A 25,492-nucleotide genomic window follows, 5' to 3' on the forward strand; every position below is an offset into this window, starting at 1 on the left:
AAAAGCTACCAAATAGGTGGCCTACCACTGAGGGTGGCAATCCAGCAATCCAAGAAGAGAGTAGGAAGCCCTGGGACCCAGGTTGATAGTCTAGCATAGCCTGTCATAGAGACACTAAAGTAGTTGGAAAGTATTTAAGACCTCTCCTTTCTTATCAGGAAGAATCATGAAGGGAGTCTCCTATATAGTCACATAGTCTCCCAATGATTCATCACAATGCAGACCATCAGATGCAAAATTCCCCAGTACTTGCAGCAATGTGAGAGGCCCGAAAAACCCAGGCAAAGGAGAGGCCTCACCTCTGGTTCCTCACCCCTAATACCAAGGTCAAACTGCCCTCCTATGCTGCCCTCCAGTGCTATTCGTGCTTGCTCAGGAGCTTTTGCTTACTCTCAGATCAGATGTGCCTGTTGCTCAAACATAATGGGATGTCAACAAAACCAGAAGAGAAATCACCCAGATTTACAAAAAAAATCTAGACCTCAAAGAGCCACAAGGGCAGCCATCAAACCTCGACAATGCTATTAATAGGAACCCCCAGAGGGATAGACAAAATCACCCAATGCCTATCCATGTGAATAAAACTCGGCCTTATGGAAGGCAGAGTCGATGCCTTGGCAGAGAGGATGGAGTCAATTGTCATGGGAGATCGAGGCACAGCTAACCCTCGGGCAGATAGCCTAGTATGAACCTATGAACCTATGAACCTATTCCCCTCCTCTCTCTCACTTCCCTCACTTTTTAGTGGTTGTGCATTCCTGTCTCTTTCATCCCCCACATAACCTTTTTATGCTGTCTTTTCCTTCTTTGTAGATTTATCCATTCTTTCCTTTCCTGTTTTATGTATATGTCTGACTTCTAGAGTGAGAGCTCCCCATCTCTATTTTGTGTTTGCCTCTTCCCCTACTATTGGTAATCTAATACAATTAACAAATTAAGATGTTTTTGTATTTCACTAGCAACATTTTAAGGCTACCCCAACAACTAAAAATCTTAGTATGATTTATAGATCCTATTCTAATCACTTCTGTTTCAGTTTTAAATGTTCTTTGATGGTATGAACTGAGTTTAACTTTCAATTTTTTGTAATAAGTTTTCTAGTTACTGCCAGGAGACTCCAAAACATTCTTTGTTGTTTGGTTTTTACAGAAAAAGGAAGTATAACTTCCAATTTTTTGCAATAAGTTTTCTAGTTACTGCCAGGAGACTCCAAAACATTCTTTGTTGTTTGGTTTTTACAGAAAAAGGAAGTAAAACATTTATTAGTATTGTTGATCTAGTTAAAGAACAATTACCAGACCACAATGCATTTGAAAATGCTTATCTCATTCCAATAAATATTTAGTTCTTTACAGTCCATAAGAACATGTGCCCAATTAGCTTTAACATGTTTAATGTATCTCCAACAAACTGAAAAAAGTATTTTACTAAATTTAGAAATGCTATAAGTGTTAACAAACATTCTATTTATGGGCAGCCATGGTGGTGCAGCGGTTAGTATTGCTGCCTCACAGCAGGAAGTTCCCTTAGTTCAATTCTCAGCTGGGATACCTTCTGTGCAGAGTCTGCATGTCCTCCCTGTAGTCAAATGGGTTTCCTGTGGTTGCTCCAGTTTCATTCCAAAGACATGCTGTAGGTGGATTGGACACTCTAAATTGGCCCAAGGTGTGAGTGTGTGCCTTCTGTGGAAGGTTGGGTACCGGGATCACAACCTAACACCATAGAACTCCACTGCCACTCATTCTGCAGACCATTGTTCTGCTGTGGTGACCCCTAACCAGGAAAAAGCTGAAGGAAGAAGAACAAACATTCTATGTGTATATTTCTACATACAAACGTAAAGATGTTTGATTTAAGTATCATCAGTTGAGTCCCTCAAACCACTAGTTTTTTAGAGAATTGAGAAACAAGGAAAAGTGAATTGAAATGCTACCAAAAAAGAAGAAATATATACATTTTGGAGAAATATCTATGAAGACTGTGGAACATAACAAAGATGCTAAATGGACAGAAGAAGTAAAAGAAAGAATAAGAAGTTTAAATGTAAAGGATATGCAATGGGATGAAGGAACAGACAGAGAGACTGAAACAAAGTTAAGAAAAGCTCCTAATTGGAAAACCCCAGGCCTAGATGCAGTACCTAACTTCTGGTTATAAGTATTAACATCTTTACATGAAGATTTAGCCATGAGCAAGAACTATTTATATGCACACTGCAAACAGACATCAGCCTGGCTAACAGCAAGAAAAACAATACTCCTATTTAATAACAAACCTGCAAATCATCCTAAAAACTATAGACTGATAGCTTGCTTTCTGGTGATGTATAAACTATACACTGGAATTGATGCCAAATGAGATTATAGTCATGTAGAAAAAAACACTCAATCATAGCTATATATACAAAAAGGTAATAAACAAAAGTCATATGGAACAGAGGATCATTTGATGTTAAATAAAGTCATAACGGAGACCTGCAAAAAGGGGAAGAATCTAATTATGGCATGGATAGGCTACAAAAAAGCATTTTATAGTATTCCACATTCATGGGTAAAAGAGTGGTTAAAATGTATAAGATATACTCTACACCAAATGATTAAATTAGAGAGACTATGAAACAATGGCAACCCACTTTACAGTTAAGCCATGATAAAGGACAAATTATTCTTCCAGGGATAAAAATGCAAAGGGGAATATTCCAGGGTAACTCTCTATCACCACTGCTCTTTTGCCTTGCCTTTAACCCATTAAGCTGTCTACTTAACAGATTAGATCATGGCTATAATTTGGCTCCCAGAAAACAGCAAAGTGTAAAGACTTCTCATCTTTTTGTAGATGATTTAAAACTGTAGAGTTCATCAGACGAAGAACTGAAAGGAAAAGTGCAAGTAGTCAAAACTTTTTCAGATGATATAAGAATGTCATTTGGTCTTGATGAAGGTGCAAAACCAACCTTTAAAGCAGAAAAGCTGCAGCACCAAGAATATGTCAGTTTGGAAAAGGGATGTGATACAAAAGAACTTGAACAAGAGGGAGTGCATAAATATTTGGGAATCGATGAAGGTTCAACAATAAAGTGAATATTTTAGAAGACTTAAATTAATACTAAAAACAGCAGTGACATGTAGAAACAAAGTCCAAGCTATAAACCAATGTGCTCTTCCTGTCCTAACTTACAGTGTTGGAGTGACTGACTGGCCCCAAAAGGTGTTGGATAGTTTGGATAGGAAAACAAGAAAGATGCTTCATGCTCATCAAAAGATTTATAAAAATCACTACAAACCAAGATTATATATTCCCTGTTATGAAGGAAGTCTTTGTCTCCTTGGAATTGACTACATGTATAGATCTGCAATAGTGGTACTGCATACATATCCTTTGACCTCACATAATGTAGTGAAAGTTTTGAAACATGAGTAGAATAAATCTAAGATGACTTCCCTGCTTAATTTAGCAGTAGCATATCGGTGTCAAGTACGAATGGAAATCAGACAAGTAGATAAAAATCAGGCTGCAACTGAATGTGCCAAAAAAAAAAAAAAAAACAACAAAAGAAAGAATATATGGTGAAGGATCAGATAAGAAAGCAAGAAATGTGAAAAATGCATAACTGTAGTTGCAAGTATAGAAAACTCTTGGAACAACCTCAGAATCAAACCCTTCCTTACACCTGAAGCTCGGACCACCTTAGCTAGATCTCACCTTATCTCTACCCTTCTATATGCTTCCCCTATTTACACTAATCTTTCTAAAAATAACCTTAACAATCTTGCTACATCTTACCATAATATTGCTTGATTTGCTACAGGATCCCCGTTTAGAACTCACCACTGTCTGAACCTAAAACAACTAGGTTGGCTTGAACTTCCTAACAAGCTTATTTATCAACAGCTCTTAATAGCTCACAAAATTCTATATCAACCATCTAAAACACCAATACTCTCTAACCTCTTTACTGCTTACAATAACCTGAAACACCTACGTTCTTCAAACAAACTACTGGTTAATATTACCAAACCCAATAACTCTGCAGGTGATTGCCTTTTTTCCAACTCAATTGGAAAAATGTGGAACAAACTTCCATCCAATATCTCATCCTTGTCCACTCTTCTACTATTTAAAAAACTACTGGAAATGCAGCTTAATAAATACTGGCTTTGTTCTTGTACCAACCCTGATTGACCTTTCATTCTTCCTTTCCACTACCATAATTTCTTCCTTCTCTTTTTCCTGTATCCTGATTGTTCCCCCCCTTACATATCACCTTTGTACATATATGTAATCTCATTTATACTGTACAACTGAAAATAAATAAATAAATAAATAATTCTATCACATTTGTTTGACAATTTATTATTCACACTGTTTTTTCATATTTCTGTATTGCAAGTATTTACTTATTTGATTATGAATATTATCTTGTAATTGCTATTTCCTCTTACATGTGTATTACGTGTACTAACTCAATTTTGTATATAATCTTTTCATCTTTGTTTTCATCCTTTTATCTTTTAATGTTTTTGTTTAAACTTGTAATAACAATTGGAGCTTTTCTCCCCGGGCCTCCACTGAAAATGGACATACATCCAGCTGGACTAGCCCTGTCAACAAATGTAAAATAAAAATAAAATAAATAAAAAAAATGTTGACCAGGATTGGACACAGGAATGGTTAAGGAGAGGTGACTTTAGGTTAATATTGGTGGCCCAAGATAGTGGACTATGTACACATCAGTCTACAAAGTTCATTGAACGCGTGGGAGAAATAGAGAAATGTAGGTTTAGTAAAACAGAAATGGAAGTAGTTGCACAACTTGTTTATGGTTGTGATATACTGATGGCAGAACAACTGTATAATGAAAGGCATAATAATGTGGCAAGACTGTTGCACTGGGGATTGTGCAAACGTTATAATACTGAAGTAGCTGAAAATCACTGGAAACATGAGTCACAAAGCATCATTGAAAATTATGAAGTTTATATCACGTGGGATCATCCATTACCAACAGTTCAAAATATAGATGTGAGAAAATCAGATATAGTAGTCCATAAAAAGAAGACAAAAGTAGCATTGATTATTGAAATTGCTACACCCAGTGACTACAGTGTCTTATGTACACAGAGACACATATTCATAAAATACCAGGATTTGCAGACAGAAATGAGGGCAATGTGTAAGAATGATATCCAGATAGTTCCAGTAGTAGTAGTAGTAGTAGTAGCACTGGGTCTTATAAAAAGAGAATTTACATTTATACTTTAATATGTTACCAATACATGTAACTCTGTACGAATTATGGGAGTCATTACTGGGCAAATTGTGGGTGCTGTGAAGAGCACTTCTGGCTGACATCCTGGAGTTAGTTTATAAAGTAAGGGGGGTGTGGGGAACACAGCCCCCCACATTGAGGGTGTAGGGGGCATAGCTCCCACATAGTTTTGTTATATATTGCCTTCTGGAAAGACTTATTCATTGGAGTTGTATGCATCCATAGCTATGGTTTTAAACATTTAAAATAAGTGGGAGTGCAATGTCCCCCACACCCCCTTACTTTATATACTAACTCCACGGTCACACTACAATGAGGAAAAGAAAATATATATAACTGAGTTTCAGTCAAATGAGTTTTCAGTGGAATGAGCTTTTAGTGAATTGTGCGCAGGCAACTGAGTTTCAGTGAAATGAGCTTCCAGTGAAATGAAGTAGACCCATATATATATATATATATATATATATATATATATATATATATATATATATATATATTTATATGGATTCATATCACTTCACTGAAAGACTCTTTCACTGACACCCATTTCACTGAGACCAAATCACCTAAAGTTCATTTCACTGACAAGTAGTACTCTAAGGCAAGTGAAGGGTATATGTCCTTTTCTCCACTATAGTATGATCCTGATGTTAGTTTATATAGTTGGGGGTGTGTGAGGGGCATAGCCCCCAAATATGATTTTCTGTTGTCTAGTTTTGTTTTACATTATTTGGTAAAACCCAACTAGGTTGGGGGCCTACGTCCCCTGCACCCTCCAATGTGGGTGACTGTGCCCCCCACACACCCCCAAGTGTATATACTAACACCAGAATCACACTACAGTGGGAAAAAGGGCATATACCTTTGACTTGCCTGAGAGTACTATTTGTCAGTGAAATGAGTTTTAGGTGAAATTAACTTTAGGTGATTTGGTCTTAGTGAAATGGGCATCAGTGAAATGGTCTTTCAGTGAAGTGATACGAATCCATATATATATATATATATATATATATATATATATATATATATATATATATATATATGGTTTACTATCGTTTGTGCGAACGACAGTTTGTTGGCAGCACTGCTGCAATGGATGGGATAGTCAAACACACTTACGCGAATGCAGTAGTGCAAAAACATGATTTACATCAGCTCCTATACGGCTATCTCGTGATGGTTTCAGTAATGATGTTGACTCAAATGTGTCGATCATTTGGTTCAGCATTGTGGCCATTTGGAATGTTTGTGTCTGGTTTTACTTTTCATTGTTTCAAACAGTAAATGTTTTATAGTAAACTAAGTAAAAAATATAGTAAACATATATATATATACATATATATATATATATATATATATATATATATATATATATATATATATATATATATATATATATATATATATATATATATATATATATATATATAATTATATAGGTATAAATATAGATAGATAATATTAGGTAAAAATAATCATTTTCATAAACAATAACCTAGATTTATATTTATCTTTAAACTTATTATCTAATAATTGATTTTATTGTTATTACATTTCAGCAGCAATACTTCTTGAAACTTTCCATTTTCCTCATTTATTTTTCTTCAGTTGAATAATTTAAATATCCTATAGTTAGTACAATATCAAATGCAAAAAGCAATCTTCATTAACTGAAAAAAACATCAATTTTATCATTGCTTCTTATACTATTAGTTAAGGGTGCAATAACTAATGCAAATAGTAGAGGAGATAAGGGACACCCTTGCTTTGTACCTTTGTATAAGGTGAAACCTTGAGAGATGTAAGATCCAATTTTAATATATGCTTTGAAATCTCTACACAAGTGCTTCAATATTCCAATAAATTGTTCTGGAAATGCAAATGCTTCTAAAGTTTTAAATAAGTAGTTATAATCTACAGAATCAAAAGATCTCTTGATATCTAACCTAATTAAGGGCAATTTTTGTTCGTACCTGTTGCTAAACCTAAGGTTGTCTCTACCCTTTTAATATTGTCATATGTTAATCTATTGACTATAAATCCAGTTAGATCTTTATTTGTTAACATATCTACTACATCTCTTAATCTTGTAGTGAGTATGGAAGCAAATATTTTATAATCTACATTTAGTAATGAACAAGGTCAACATGAAGAAACTAACTTTTTTCCTTTCATTGTTTATGTGTCATAGAATCATAGGGTCATAGGAGGTTACTAGGCTAATGGACTTAGGGCCCTTACAAGCCTAGCCAAGTACAACCCCTGTTCCCAAGAATATCAACATATTAAGTGGAACTAAATCAACCACTACTGCCCCTGTCCAAGAGGGACACAGGTGAAATTCCTGGGGTGAATTTGAGGTTTCCCATCCAATCATCCAAATTACCCTTAAATAGGATCAGCAAGTGGCTCTGCTTCACCTGAATTGGAAGTTTGTTCCAGAGGAGAGGTAACCTCTGTGAGACATTTCTGTCTTTCCAGCAAGTCCTGTTGGTGTCACATACTAGGCTAAATTCCCTAGAGACAGTGCATCTTATGTTATTTGATTTATGAATGTGCAGCATTTCCATTAGAGCAGGATCTGAAAATGCTATATATGCAAGACAAAATTCACTGAGTAGTCTGTAAGACACAGAGTATAGTGACAGTCATTTTAGTTTGTCAACATAGGACATATGTCAAAGACCATGAGTTTTCTTTGTAAGAAACTTTTGAAGTCTTTCCAGTTGCTGCAGGTGCTTGGTAAGGTACATACCAAAAGTAGCATTGTACTTTATTATTGGCCTTATGAGTGGTGAGTACAGGATAACCTCTTTTGTTCTGGATACAATGCCCTTATTTATGAGGTGAGCAACATAGAAAGCCTTTCTTGCCACTATGGAGATATGGTGGTCAAAGGAAAGGTTTCTGTCAACATATGTGCTCAAATCTCTCACCACTGATTGTGTGCTTAGAGTGTTGTTTTTAATGTGGTAAACTTCAGGGACATTACCCTTTCTGAAGGGGATGATAATGCATTTTTGTGCATTGAATTTTAGCCCATGACTTTGGCACCAGTCATTTGCTTGTGTAGGTCCCTCTTGTAGGATGTTGACATTGTTTGGGGACTCAATGACTGCACCCAGTTTACAATCATCAACAAACTTTGTCAGCCATAGGCCTTAGCCTGTACATCCACGAAGTAGATTCCAAACAATAGGAGAACCACATCAATCCATGTGGAACACCACTGGTTACAAGTCTGCTGATGGAGGATGAGTTACCTATTTTGTGTGTGTTCTATCAGTGAGCCAGTTTGCAACCCACCTGACAATATATGGGTTGATCTCCAGCTGGGCGAGTTTACCAATGATACCTGAGTGGGGAATAATGTAGGCCGTATGCTCTGATTTGTCTTTGTCCAGAGCTTTGGTGACTGTTTCAAAGAAGTCCACCAGGTTCAAGAGGCAGGATCTCCCTTTACAAAAGCCAAACTGGGTCAGATCAAGTGTTTGGAGGTCTTCTATGTCTTTGCTGAGAAGGTCCATTATTATTCTTTCCATTGCCTTGCAGATTAGGTTGGTCAGGCTTACGGGTTTATAGTTCCCTGGGTCTGTGGAGGCACCTCCTTCATATAATGTGATGACGGTTGCTGTTTTCCATTCACCAGGTACAAAACCAGTGCTTAGACTCAGTTCTATCCTCTCTCCACCCAATACCTTTTCTTCCACCTCCACCTAACTTCTATTTTAATTTGGTACTGCATCTTAAAATGTGACATAGCATGTACATGATCTGAGGTGCATCTCTTTCCTCCTTGAACCATGCTCACCTGTTCCATAAGCTCACTCCCAACAAAAATATGTTCATTCTACTTGCTCTAGTCATTTTCCATAGAAAATGTATAACCTTTTCCTAGGAGATGCCGCTTTTTCCATATATCTACCTAATCTTCATTCTCTTGCCAGAAGGCAATAACTTTTCTTGCTTTCTAGTTTCTGTCACTATGTTCAAACATCCTATCCTTTACCCAATCTATTATCGGATTAAAATCTCCTCCAGTCACCTCTCTCTCACAAAAAGGTAGAAAATCAGCCCATTCCTCTGAAAAATTTTGAAAAAAAGAAAGAGAATCTGCATTAGGATAATAATTCACCCGTACTTTACATTCTTGTCCATTAAAATCCAATCATAATATTACATATCTGCCTTCCCTTTCTTTTTTTGAACTTTCACCTATACTTTTAAATTCTTGCCACCTAAAATAAGTACACTTCCCTCTTCCCTCCTCCAGCTGCTACTCTACATCCCAACAACTCAGAATAATTTCTCCCACTTCAGCCACTTCTTTTCCAGATACCTTGACTTCTTGCAACAAAAATATCATCTTTAAGTCTTTTAATTTATTTCTTACCCCTTTTAATATGGGGAAAGATGCATACCACATTAAATGAAACAAAATGTAAAAGTGCTATGCCTCCCCCAAACACCACTTTACCACTCAAACCCTTCCCCTTTTTCTTCTGCATGGGCTAGGTCTACAAAGAACCTTGGGTCCTCTCTAGATCTATACCTGGCTCTTAGTCAGGGAGGCTCTATGAGTCGTTGCATAAGGAAAAATGCAGACAGTAGAAATGGATACTCCTGAACCTAACTACTTGACTTTACATCAACATCCCCCTCAAGCCACTGGATGTATGTCTACGGTGATATCCCCTCTAAAAAAAGTATTACTAAATACAAGCAAATCCAGCTTCAGTAATTGCAACCTCTTCATTTCTAGCTGTATAACTCACATATCCAACAATAATATGTAGAAAGGAAAATCAGTTTCCAGCTTTGGCCTACACTGAACAAAATCCAGATGGAAGACATTAAGTTTATGATAAATCATTTTTATAACAAAGCCTTTACTAATAAAACCTGAAACTTAAAAGTCATCCAATATTTATAAAAACAATCTTCCAAAATACATAAAAATGTATAACTTTGCATTAACAAGAAATCATTATTAACACCTTCAACGCCCCATGATCAAATAATTACTTTGATGACATATTCTTCACTTTTACATTCTTTTTGAACCCTCCTCACCCTTCCTTACTTATGAAACTATCTCACAAAAATACAATTGATTTTTCATATTCTTAGTTTTCAACTTTTTTCAAATAAGAAGCATACAATCCGTTTAGCTAAATTAGAAATGCTTCTTCTCAGTTGTCAAGGAGCGATTTCCAATGTTTTAAGATCGCTGAGAGGACAACAACTAAGATACGTATATATATATAAATGCCCACTAACGTGAAAGTGCACTTCACAAAAAGTGCACTTTTACGAACACCACTAGAACGAACAGGCAATGTCCTCCACTGTAGTGTGGTATTCACAGACCTTAGGGTTAGGGCTTGGGTTAAGGATAATGGATAGTCCTACTAGGCATCTACTATCCTTAACCCAAGCCCTAACCATAAAGTCCGTAAACATTCGCTCAAGTGGTGTTCGCGAAAGTGCACTTTCGGTGAAGTGCACTTTTGCGTAACTGTGGGTCTACTGTTTATTTTTGAAAATGTGAGTTTTCGATTATATACAGTAGACCCATATATATATATATATATATATATATATATATATATATATATATACACAAGATCCGTATCTTCATAGTCCCCTCTGTCCTATTTTCCCCATCTTGAATGTTAAGTAGCCAAAATGTCCTCCAGTAAATGCTCTCTAGTGGCCATTCTGATTGCTGCAGTTATTTGTTTCCAGATATTTTGCATTTCCTTGCAATGCCATGCCATACATAGATACTCTACCCTTAGACCACCACATTTCCAACAATTTCCATCCAGAGACAAATTAATATTAAACCATTGTTTACCAAATAACATTGGTAGCAGTATGCAAAGAAACTGCAAATCAAAATAAGTAAGTAGAATAACCAATAATGAACAGAAAATTCAACACTGTTCATCAAACACTTCAATTCATTAGTATATTCAAGAAATGGGTCACTTGATCTTATGTCTTAGTCAGATAAATAATTGTTATATTAATATATGATACATATAATTGTACTTCTGACTACTATTGCTTAACACTTTATGCCACTGATTCATTTCGTGAACCTCTAAAATACTTCTAATACACAAACCTTCTATTCACCTCTTCTTTCACTGTATAACTACATTCCTCTTATTACCGAAGGAACATTTCAGCTTTGCCTACACTGCAATCCGTGGGCATTAAGTTTTATAATGATTTTAAAAAGCCTTTCTAAACCTGAACTTAAAAGCATCCAATATTATAAACTATTTAAATGCACTAATAATGTATACTTTGTTTACAGAATGTTTTAACACCTAACACATGATTTATATTACTTTGATGATATTCTTCACTTTACTGTCTGTTTTGACCCTCCTCACCCTCCACTATAAATATCTCACAAAAATCTTGATTTTGCATATCTAGTTTTAACTTTTTATATGAGATCATCCATTCAGCTAAATTAAATTCTTCTTCCATTGCAAGAGATTTCTGTTTTAAGATCGCTGAGAGGAGAACAACTAAGATACGTATATATATATATATATATATATATATATATATATATATATATATATATATATATATATATATATAAATGCCCACTAACGCTTAAAAGTGCACTTCACCAAAAGTGCACTTTTAAGCAACACCACTAGAAACTTAACGTGGCAATGTCCTCCACTGTGTAGTGTAGATTACAGACCTTAGGTTAGGTCAGTTAAGGACAATGGATAGTCCTACTAGGCAACTACTATCCCAACTCCAAGCCCCAACCCCAAGGTCCTGTGAACATTCCCTCAAGTGGTGTTCACTTAGTGCACTTTCTCGGGTGAAGTGCACGCTTATAGAACTGTGGGTCTACCTTCGTTTATTTTGAAATGTGAGTTTTCTTTATTATATACAGTAGACCCATATATATATATATATATATATATATATATATATATATATATATATATTTACACAAGATCCATATCTTCATAGTCCCCTCTGTCCTATTTTCCCCATCTTGAATGTTAAGTAGCCAAAATGTCCTCCAGTAAATGCTCTCTAGTGGCCATTCTGATTGCTGCAGTTATTTGTTTCCAGATATTTTGCATTTCCTTGCAATGCCATGCCATACATAGACACTCTACCCTTAGACCACCACATTTCCAACAATTTCCATCCAGAGACAAATTAATATTAAACCATTGTTTACCAAATAACATTGGTAGCAGTATGCAAAGAAACTGCAAATCAAAATAAGTAAGTAGAATAACCAATAATGAACAGAAAATTACTTTCAGCAGCTGGGTGCATGCAAAACAAACTGCAAATCATAACAATTAAGTGAAATAATTAATAATAAATAGAAATTACTTATATACATATATATATATATATATATATATATATATATATATATACACACACACACACACACACATATATATTTATATATATATATATATATATGTGTGTATATATCTATATATATATATATATATATATATATATATATATATATACATGTATATATACATATTATATATTTATCTCTATCTTCTTTTTCTTTTGGCTGCTCTCGTTAGGGGTTGCCACAGCAGGCCATCTGTTTACATTTCTTCCTGTCCTCTGCATCTTGCCCTGTCACACCAACCACCTGCATATCCTCTCTCACCACATCCATAAGCCTTAACCTAGGCCTTCCTCTTTTCCTTTCACCTGGCAGCTTCATCCTTAGCATCCTTCTCCCAATATACCCAGCATCCCTCCTCAGCACATGTCCAAACCAATGCAATCTCGCCTCTCTGGCTTGGTCTCCAAACCATCCAAACTGAGCTGACCCACTAATATACTCATTTCTAATCCTGTCCATCCTCAACACATCCAATGTACATCTTAACTTTTGTAACTCTGCCATCTTCAGTTCTGACTCCTGTCTTTTCTTCAGTGCCACTGTCTCTAACCCATATAAGATAGTTGGTCTCATTACCATCTTGTAGACTTTCTACTTCACTCTTACTGGTACCTGCTTGTCACAAATCACTGCTGACACTCTTCTTCACCCACTCCACCCTGCCTGGATTCGCTTCTTCACCACTCTTCCATACTAACTATTGCTCTGAACTGTTTATCCCAAGTATTCAAACTCATACACCTTCACCAACTCTACTCCTTGCATCCTCACCATTCCTATGTCCTCCCTCTCATTCACACATATGTTCTGTCTTAGTCCTGCTGCCCTTCATTCCTCTCCTCTCTAGAGCATATCTGCACCTCTCTGGGGTCTCCTCAACCTGTTCTCTACTCTCAATACAGATCACAAGGTCATCTGCAAACATCATAGTTCACTGGGACTCTTGTATGATCTCGTCTGTCAACCTGCCTATTGTCATTGCAAATAAAAAAGGGCTCAGAGCTGTTCCTTGATGTAATCCCACCTCCACCTTGAAAGCAGCTGTCAGTCCTACTGCAGACCTCACCACCATCACACTGTCCTTGTACATATCTCTCCCACTCCTGACTTCCTCATACAGTACCATAACTCCTCTCTAGGCACTCTGTCATATGTTTTCTCTAAGTCCATAAAGACACAATGCAGCTCCTTCTGACCTTCTCTGTACTTCTCCATCAGCACCCTCAGAGCAAACATCATATCTGTAGTGCTCTTACCTGGCATGAAACCATACTTCTCACTAATCATCACCTCTCTTCTTAACCTAGCTTCCACTACTCTTTACCATGACTTCATGCTGTGGTTGATCAGTTTTATTCCTTTGTAGTTACTACAGCTCTGCACATCACCCTTATTCTTAAAAATAGGTACCAGTGCACTTCTTCTCCACTCCTCAGGCATACTGTCACTTTCCAAGATTTCATTAAACAATCTGGTTGAAAACCCCACTGTCATCTCTCCTAAACACATCCATGTTTCCACAGGTACGTCATCTGAAGCAAAAGACTTTCCATTTTTCATCCTCTTTATAGCAGTTCTTACTTCCTCCTTGCTAATCCATTGACCTTCCTGATTCACTATCCCCACATCATCAAACCTTCTCTCTCATTCTCTTCATTCATCAGCCCCTCAAAGTACTCTTTCCATCTACTCAACACACTTTCCTCTCTTGTGAGTATGTTTCCCTCATAATCCTTTATCACCTTTACCTGCTGCACATCTTTCCTAGCTTAGTCCCTCTGTCTAGCCAATCGGTACAGGTCCTTTTCTCTCTCCTTAGTGTCCAACCTTTCATACAGCTTGCCATGTGCTTTATCCTTAGCCTTCACCACCGCTCTCTTCACCATACACCTCATCTTCTTATACTCCTGTCTACTTTCTTCATCTCTCTGACAATCCCACTTCTTCTTTGCCAACCTCTTCCTCTGTATACTCTCCTGTACTTCCTCATTCCACCACCAGGTCTCCTTGTCCTCATTCCTTTGTCCAGATGTCACACCAACCACCTTTCTATCTGTCTCCTTTACCACCTCTGCTGTGGCTGCCCAACTATCTGGTAACTCTTCACTGTCACCCACTGCCTGTCTTAACTCTTCCCTGAACTCCACCTTACAGTTATCCTTTTTCAACTTCCACCATTTGATCCTTGGCACTGCCCTAACTCTTGTCTTCTTCTTGAATGCCAACATCATCCTACAGACCACCATCCTATATTGCCTAACTACACTTTTCCCTGAAACCACTCTACAGTCTCTAATCTCCTTCAGACTGGCCCTCCTGCATAAGCTATAATCCACCTGTAAGCATCTTCCTCCACTATTTTACATAACCCTATGATCCTCCCTTTTCTTAAAATATATATTCACCACAGCCATGTCCATCCTTTTTTGCAAAATCTACTACCATCTGACCATCTGCATCCCTGTCCTTAACACCATACCTACCCATCACCTCCTCATCCCCTATGTTCCCTTCATAAACATGCCCATTGAAATCTGCTCCAATCACCACTCTCGCACCTTTGGGTACACTCTCCACCACTTCATCTAACTCGCTCCAACATTTTTCCTTCTCATCCATCACACATTGAACTTGCAAAGCATATGCATTAACAACATTCATCATCACACCATCAATTTCCAGCTTCATAAACATCACTCTATCTGACACTCTTTTCACCTCCAAAACTCTCTTGACATAGTGTTCCTTCAGGATAACCCCTACCCCATTTCCCCTCCCATCCACACCATGGTAGAACAATTTGAACCCACCTCAGATACACCTGGCCTTACTCCTGTTCCATCTGGTCTCTTGCACGCAGAATATGTGAACCTTCCTTCCTTCCATCATATCAGCTAGCTCCCTCTCTCTTTACCAGTCATACTACCAACATTTAAAGTTCCTACCCTCACTTACACACTCCCAACTGTCCTCCTGTCCTCTTCCTTCAGCCAACAGTAGCCCAATTTACACCAGCACCCTATTGGCTAACAGTACTGGAGCCAATAGTTGTTAACTTGACTCTCGACCAATTCAGTATGCAAGTCTGTATTGTCCCCATATTTGATCTGGCAAATATTTTATACCGGGTGCCCTTCCTGATGTAACCCTCCCCATTTATCTAGTCTTGGGTCTACCACAAAGAAATACAGTGGTACCTGGCTTGTGCATCTCCCAGTGGCAGCTGGGTTTTATATATATATATATATATATATATATATATATATATATATATATATATATGTATGTATATATATATATATATATATATATATATATTAATCTCTGAAAAATCAGACAATAATTCCATATATTTATTTATTTAATTAATTTTATTTTACATTTGTTGACCGGGATAGTTTGATTGGATACATGTCCATTTTCAGAGGCCCAGTGAGAAAAGCTCCACACAGTAATGTGATATATACAATACAACAGACAGTTTATAGAATACATGAGACACACTGTTTGTACAAATTTTTAAATCAGAAATTAGTACTATACAAGTGTAGGACAAAAGATAGATAGAAATATGAAATTCTTCATTAGGGCACTTAGTATGCATTAAACAATTGAGTTAGAGTCTTTGAGACACAGAGATGATGCTAATCAGGATTTGAGCAAGGGCATAGCCAGTGTGGTTTAAAATATTTTTTGAGATTTTCTTTGAATAGTATAAGTGAGAGTAATAGTAATAGTATAAGTGAGAGTAAGGTCAGCAGGGAGTCGATTCCAGGTTTTATCAGCCAAGTTGGCAACTGTGTTGTTGTATTTGACTGTTTGGATCAATAGTCTATTGGATGAACAAAGCATTCTGTGATTACTATATGGGCTGACAATATTTTTGAGTGCTGGTGTATTATTTGGGTGGTAGAGAACTTTATGAGCTACTATGAGCTGGGTAATCTATAGTAGGGAAGGTAGTTCAAGTCACCCTAGAAGATTTAGATTGTGATAATGTTGAGCCCTATAGGCTGAACCAGTTTCAAATCTAGCTATATAGTTGTAACAGTGGAATAAGTTGTTAATTTCAGTTATGTGCAGGCTTGTCAGTAGAGGGGAGGCATAAGGGAGGATAGATAGGAGATGAGAATGGGCAATAGCAGTTCTGGCAAGAGGAGCGAGGAAGGGTTTGAGCTTGTAAAGGGATCCAGTTTTTTGTTTATGGTTGTGATGGTTTGATTGACATGTGCGTCAAAATTAAGGTTATTGTCTATTATGACTTCCAGGAGTTTGGTTTGGGCTTCAGGGGAGATGATGGTCCCATTGTTAGATATTATGGTAATGGTTGGAGCATTGGACCTATGAGTGAGAATGAACAGTAATAACTTTTTAGGGATTTTAGGGTTTAATATCAGACGGCAATTAGTGAGACAACTTTCAACAGTATTGAAAGTACTCTGGCTTAAAGACTGCAGATCTGCTTGTGAGGTATCTCTCTTGACATATCCAAAACTTGACCATGTCAAGCTCACTTAGTCAAACAACAAGCCAGATGTTTGAAAAGTACAAAAACTTTCCTGCTTCCTCAGTGATTTATTAAGCTCATCACGTAATGTGTTAACAGTGTCAATACTGGAGTGTCCTCATTCCACTAATGTTTTGCTCTCTGCGCTAGAATGCTTTTTTGCTGTCTCAGTTCATAAATACATAGTTTCTTTCTCTATGTTCTGCCTCTGCTAATCTAGCCCTGTGTATTTGCTCCTTTTTTCGGTGGGGCTTGCTGCCTCCACACCTTACACAGAAGTCAGCAGTGCAGGCCCATTACCATCCTTTTGCTACTTCTCCCCTTTTTGTAACAGATTGGGTCACTGCAAATTGCTCAAATAGGAATCCATTCCCATCATGATACTCCTGCCTTCATCTTGGGCAATGCATTAATAGTCTCTTCTTCCTCCTCTGACCTTGAATCACTGACCCGCCTAAGTTGGTGACCCATTTAATTTCTTGCAGATTATTCTTGCAGGAAATGTCACTCCCTAATGACTGAACCATTCCCAGCCCTCTAGATCCATGCTGGGGGGGATTACTACTTTGTCAACTCTAATGCTAGGGGCCTGCTTACTTTTAAGGAATTGTTTCACTTTGTCTGTATTGGAGAAACATTTCCTCTTGGCCATCTAGTACCACTATGATGTTGACCAGATACACTAACCATGACACAAGGATCCCAAATTTCAACTCCCTCCATATTTCCACAAAGGACAGTCTTTTCAAATACATGGCCCTGTAAAAGTCCTAGGAAGCCCTAATTACACTGCCTTCCACTGCCACACCATGTAAAAGATTCATGATATTCAGAAGCAAGCATTTTGCTGTATGAAAATGCAGTTTTATTATCACCTGTTCTGGATAAGACAGAGTCCTAGGTCTCTTCCCAGTCCAATGTATCCTGTCAGTTTCCCAGTCAATATCTGTGTGAACACAAAGCAGGGATGCACTTAGTATAAATAAAGGCTGTCAGCTTATTTTCCTCAATTGCTTCTAGAATGACAGTCAATCTCATGCTTCACTAACTCTATCTGTTCTTTATATCCATCATCTTAGCACAAATATATACCAGTTCATCATTTAACTGCTCAGTTTGCTGCTGTTCAATAGTTTGATTTTTCACATTTAAGTCCCACTGCATCTTCCCCACATCTATTTGTAGTTTTCCAATACAATCATGCTGTCTATGAATCCACTTCTGCAGACCTTTTGTTTCTAAGGTCACTGCATGCATCATTTTCAATATCTGAGTGAGAAGCTGTCTGGAACATCTTTGTTATGATGCTATATGTCTTCAGCATTTACTACAACTTGCAAAACTTTTTATTTTCCATATTTGCAAAATAGACCAGGGCTGAGTACATTTAAGTAAAGGGGTTTACAAAGCTGAGAGATTTAATTTCTCCATGATGCACTGCCAGTCATGCCCCCCAAATCTATTTTGATTTAATATATATATATTTTGAATTCTACCTTGTAGTCTTGAAATGGTAATGGAAATAAATAATTTTGCTAGTGATGGTTGCCCATGCTCTGTGTGTTTAACTTTGGCATTTGCTGTAAATGAAAAGAGTTTTAATAAATCTCATTTTATATTCCATTATTTGATTCTTCATTAATTTTTGTATACATTTGTTAACTAGGTCAGCCCAATGGACAGAAGTGCCTCTTTTCAGGAACAACTGTCTAGTTAAGTGACTTTTTCAGAGTTTCACAGCAGGCAATTGGAGAGGAAGGAATCAAACCTTGTACCCTTTGGTTACAGAAAGCATCTCATAAGCAGTTAACATTTTAATCTTCTGCAGTAACTGCCAAACTTAAATTGCACATTGGTTTCCTGTACAATTGCTGTCAGAATGATGTTTGACTAGAGAGACTTAAACATGCCAAACACCATACACTGATATTCTGAGAACAGTAATAAAATGTTTTGTTCATTTTCCAATTACCCACTTAATCAAATAAAGAGTTATATGGACCCTAGGACCCATCCCATCACTCACTAGGCAAAAGACATCAAAAAATTCTGAGTAGTTTGCCAAACCACCACATAATGCATGCATGTGCTCCCCTCACACACGCACACACACACACACACACACACACACACACACACACACACACACACACACACACACACACACACACACACACACACACACACACACACACACACACACACATACAACTAAGGGCAACTTCAAGGACTGTCAATTATTTTACAGCATATCTGTGGGGTGTCAGAGGAAACTGTAACATCTGATGAAGATTCTTGCAGGCACAGGGAGGACTTGCAGAGTCCATACTGATGCCACCCCAGTAGAGAAATGAATTTAGAAACCAAGCACTATGAAGCAGAAACAATAAGCACTGTGCCACTGTGCTGACTATAAAATATTCACCAGCCTGCTACCATACAGAATGATTCTTGTCACTCATATTCTAACTAACACATTCATCTCTGTAGCACATTTTGTATATTTTTCTTTAACACACATAGCTCCTTATGGTGTACTGTCACTTCTAGGGCTGGTTTCCTTAACTAGCTGACTTTCTGCCTAAAAATGGGCAGTATAAAAGGCTGAAGTGGAATTAAAAAAATAGCTCCCAGATTTTTAATGTAAGGTATTCTGCTGTGGAGATATTAATCCCTGTTTGTCACTAGCTATTTTTATTTCTATATTTCCTTTCTTATTGTCATAACTGACAGAGCTATATGTTATTTTGGACCATGGTGCTAAATGTCATGGTGCGAGACAGAAAAGTCATTGTAACTTTGCCACTGCCCAAATGTAGTACACTATAATGAAGTTAGTGCTGGTTGTTTGCTAGCAATTATAACAATATGGAATATTTCCATATGTGCATCGGTATTTCTGAACCCAAGAGATTTGCAAACTGTTTCATGGCATTAGTTGAAACCTTAGATGATGCTGAAGAAAATTACTTTTGATATTTGCATTTCAAATTGTACATATTATAATATATTTAGTGATATTTATATTATTAATTATAGAAACAACTGTAATTTTCATACATCTAAAAATATCTCAATAAACAAGCACCCAGAATGGAAGTTCTTGCTGTCACCGCAAACTGCTAAGACTGTAGAACAGTTGGAATCAGGGAGTTTGATCTCTACCCACTGTACTGGGATCTCAAAGTTGGTTTATATAATTGGCAATGCAATAGGTGTGAGGGTGCAGAAATACAGTTTGGAGTATTATTGTTGTTTTTGACATACTGTAACTTTGATCACATGGTCCTGACCATATGCAGTTCGATGTTTTGGAACATAGATAAAACAACAGGAATCCATCTTATATTATAATACTGGTGTAGAGACTGTGAATGTGCTATTATATTTGTAAAAATGGATTTTGTGTTGGGCTCTTATTTTGGTGGTGAGGTTACGTGGTAAACCAAGATACAGACAGATAAAGATACAACACATCAAGCTGCAGCTAAAGGCAGTTTAATCAAAACACAACTTTAACAAAACAGAAAATCAGGTGCTTACAAAATTCATCAGGTTGATCATCTTGCAAGCTATACAAGGTACACTCATTCGACTATGTACAGTTGCAGCTGCTCAGCCAAAGCAGTCTCTGTATCAATCAATCAATCAATCAATCAATCAATCAATCAATCAATCAATCAATCAAACATTCATTCAAATAAGGTTCAAGCTGGCAACTTGAATCCTGAGGCATCGATTAATCAATTAATACATTCAGGCACTGGTTAAAAAACTAGAGTCCTGATAGCAAGTATGCAGTTTAGAAAGTAAAACAGGAGAGTCAGTTAACTAAGCACATGTCAGGTCATATCTGCTGACACATAATGACAACCTGAGCTAGTAATTTCTGTAATCTTCTGACAGCCGACTTAAACTTCTCCAGTCTGTTAGACATTTTCTAAAACATATATCTGTGAAGAAAACCTACTTCCCCTTTTTACACCAGCATTGGGTTAAAAAGGTCACAGACTTCAACTTTGTTTCATATATTTTATAACTTAAATGCAAAACGCTGATTAATTAATACAGGATTATTAAAAACACGTTCACTAATAATCAAATCATAATAGAATTGCGATCATAATATTTATTGAATTAATGCAGATTCATGCTCTTATATACTTGTTAATCACTTTATTGTTTCATGCTCAACTATGAAGGTACCGAATCAATAAAACAGGACAGAATTCAGCATGGGCCTAATACAGCTTTTTACTAATAACATTGATGCTATACTGTTTTATCATTTTTACTTTTCAAAAAGATATTTATATTTGTTGGGCTTATGCTTTTCACCTTGATTTTTCAGAAAATGTTCTGGAATGCAAGGTTATGTGTTGGCAGCGGGTGGTGTAACATTTCACAGATCAGAGTGTTAAAGAGAAAAATCAATACAATATACATGAGATAAAAGTAAACAACAATATTTGGATATTAGCAAATATATTTTCCTTGAATTAAATGCCAATAATTGAATGATATCATCTCAGAGGTAGGAAGTAGCTTTCATCATCTGAAATGGTCCTTTATATTCAGTACTCTTACTAAAGCACAAAAGAGGGAAACCCCTATTTAACCCACTGGATTGCCAACTGGCTCACAGGTGGTATGCAGGAGATCAAAATAAGAGAAGCTGCCTCCACAAAGATTCTTGCAGGCACAGGGAGGACTTGCAGAGTCCATGCTGATGCCACCCCAGTAAATGAATTTCAAGCCCTATGAAGCAGAAACAATAAGCACTGTACCACTGTGCTGACTATATGTTATTTTGGACCATGGTGCTAAATGTCATGGTGCGAGACAGAAAAATCATTGTAACTTTGCCACTGCCCAAATGTAGTACACTATAATGAAGTTAGTGCTGGTTGTTTGCTAGCAATTATAACGATATGGAATATTTCCATATGTGCATCGGTATTTCTGAACCCAAGTGATTTGCAAACTGTTTCATGACATTAGTTGAAACCTTAGATGATGCTGAAGAAAATTACTTTTGATATGTCTCAGTTGTTTGGAATTTTGGATCTTATATGGACACTGACTTAAATTTAGACCAATATGTGTCCACTGTCATAAAAATATATTTCTGTATTGCACAGCTTACTAAAAAAAATTGTGTCTAAATCTAGAGATGTTATTGTCCTCCTTTACTCAGCCCTTGTTGGGCCAGTCAATGAGTATAATGCCTTCTTTGGCATTTATCTGTCAAGACACATGCAAAAAACTGCAATGCTCATAGAGATATATTATTAAAAGGATACAAGGCCTAAACAATATGTCCTACATGGACCGATTCCAAGCCCTGTCAATATGTTAGATATCCTACATATTTCTTAGAGATGATCTGAGCCTGGCATACAAGGCATTCTCCAATCCAATACTGATGGATTTACTGCACATCAGCAAATCAAATGGCATCAGAAATACTCAGTCCAGGGATCGAAAACCTCTTGACAAAATCAACAGAATGGTTTGTAGGGACAGGTATATCTTGAAGAGGATATCGCTACTCTTGAACAGACTCCTCATCCACATAAAACAAAGCTCATCTCTGTCCCCATTTATGCACAGTTTAGATCTATGGATGGGTATTAGAAATTTTATTCCAGTACTGCTCCCTGTATTACTAATGGACAAAGGCAGCTCTTAAATGCTTAACCACACGAGTCCCCTCAAATAATCTATTTACAATCCCATTTAGCAACACTGGGGTAACATAATTATTGACCATGGTATAAGTAACTCTTATCTAACACCAAATAGGGTAGGGTAATTCAAGCACCAAAAGGGAATTTGGCTAACCTTGAAATGGCCTGAAATTGTAGCTAGCCTAGTACTTACCTATGAACCTATAAGAGGAATATCCAGGTTATATTTGAAATACATGTGTAGCCATTTCATATTCCAGCTGGTAAGCTAAAAAATTATTTTTCAGAGGCTAATTCACTCTAGTGAGGAGTAACCAGGAAAGGATTTCAACTGTTACAACCTCAGTATGCCATCTCTCTTAAGATTTAAACAGTTATCAATCCATACATTTTTAAACCACTTGTCCTACTGAACATTGTGATGGTAGCAAACTTAGTAGAATAGACTTACCTATTCCCAGCAACAGTCTTCAACTCTACTTGTGTGATCCCCCCAGATAAGCAAAGTGATGTAATCCTTCCATCATGTCCTGGGTCTGCCATGGGACTTCCTCTTAGTGAGCTTTGCCTAGTACTCCTTTAATGGAAGTTTCCCACTGGAGTCCTCACTAGGTGTCCAAATCACCCCAGTTTAATCCTTTCAACCCAGATGGAAGACATCTGCACTCTGTAATCTTTGCCAGATTGCTGAGGTCCTAATTTAATAATGTAGAGTAAGCTTAACTAGACTGCAAACAGACTTTAGTTTTCTTGTCTGTGGGATTGATTTCATCATTTAGATCACTAAAATACTAATGAACTTGGGTGAAAATGGGGAGGCAGAATGTTCAGCAAACTGTGACTTTTATCTTCTAGTACAATTTCTGTTTCACCTCCAGATTCAGGTATCCTGCCTGCAGTACAGCCAATACTAAAGTTATCTTCTCATTGATCTCCGTACCCTTCCGGAGCCATTACTCAAGAATAAATCCCAATAATACTTAAGTATCACTGAAGATCAAAGTCACTTTAATCCAACAGGGCATGTAACGCAACAACTTAATATAACACAATAACTTTGGCCAATAACATGATCCATAAAATGACTGATCTGTGGCTAAATTGTCTGTTACCAGAGTCACAAAAAATATATTACACAAGTATCAGGTTTAAGAATCAGATGAAACAAAATGGCAGTCTTGTGAAGGTCTCTGGATACATAGCATGTATTTGAAGATTACTACATTTAAAAAACGAGTACAAAGGATTAGTCCAGATAAAATCGCTTTAGCTAGCAGATCTAAGAGACTCTCTCTCTCTCTCTGATACCCACCCTGTAAGAGGAATAAAGATGCCTTGTTGGAGTTTCAAGTATTTATTCAGTTAAGTATGTAGATGGATGAGTGTTCGTGAATGTATACTATTATTTACTGCTTCTTTTTTGGAGTGTGAATAATATACAACATATGAATTTTACTAGAAACCGCAACTATGTTAAGGGTATGCACCAATGTCTTTATGAATTGTTTTGTTTTTAATTATTTGTGTGAAAGTCTGCATGGTTAAAATAGCTAAAAACAGGAAAGTGTATATGATCATCAATGCATGACTGCTGGGCTTAGCAAGAGTAAGGAATTTGGTTTAGATGAATATTATACCATGACCCCCCCAAAACGTGCACGCTGATTGGCCAGCGTGCACATTGTAAATCGAGTTATACTAATGGAAAAAGGTCCGGTCGCCCGGACTTTTTTCCATTAGTATAACTCTACTTTTAAAACACTGTCTCGCTAAGTTAAATGGGTTTAACATAGCGAGACAGCTTTAAAATAAGCAACAGAGATCTCCGTTGCTTATTTTAAAGCTGTCTCGCTATGCTAAACCCATTTAACATAGCGAGACAGGCTTTAAAAAAAAAGCAATGGAGAAAGCAAGATCTCCGTTGCTTTTTTTAATGTTTCGCTAAGTTAAATGGGTTTAACATAGCGAGACAGTTTTAAAATAAGCAACGGACATCTCCGTTGCTTATTTTAAAGCTGTCTCGCTATGTTAAACCCATTTAACATAGTGAAACAGTAAAAAAAAAAAGCAACGGAGATCTTGCTTTCTCCGTTGCTTTTGCCCACAGCTCTGATGTACTGTGCAGGTGCGCAGTACATCAGAACTGCAGCGGATGCCAGACATCTGTGGAAGGGCAGTAAACAGGCATTATACTATGCCATTATTTAAGAAAAGTAATAGTTTCTTTTCTTAAATAATGTCATGGTGTAATAGCAATAACCCACTTCTGGGTGTGGGTAATGCTGTATTTACCCACGGTTGGCTTTGTTTGGTCCCGAGGGCGACCACGCCAACCGTGGGTAAATCCGGCATTACCCACACCCAGGCGTGGGTTATTGCTATAATAAACTTGCATCCTCTATTATCTCATCTCTTTTATCTTCCTTTTACCTCTTCACCTCTTTATAGGTTTATAGATTAGTAATAGGGTAAATACACTTATAAGCCATTTTAAGCCTAGCCAATTACCCTGCATGAGAATCAAATGCTGCACCTGATGTCTCTGTAAGGTAAACACCTTAACCATTGCACCAGTTCCCCACCCTTCCTTTCTT

This window comes from Protopterus annectens, chromosome 9.part0 (assembly GCF_019279795.1).
Source record: "Protopterus annectens isolate FY-2018-M chromosome 9.part0, PAN1.0, whole genome shotgun sequence".
In the NCBI taxonomy this organism is placed as follows: Eukaryota; Metazoa; Chordata; order Ceratodontiformes; family Protopteridae; genus Protopterus; species Protopterus annectens.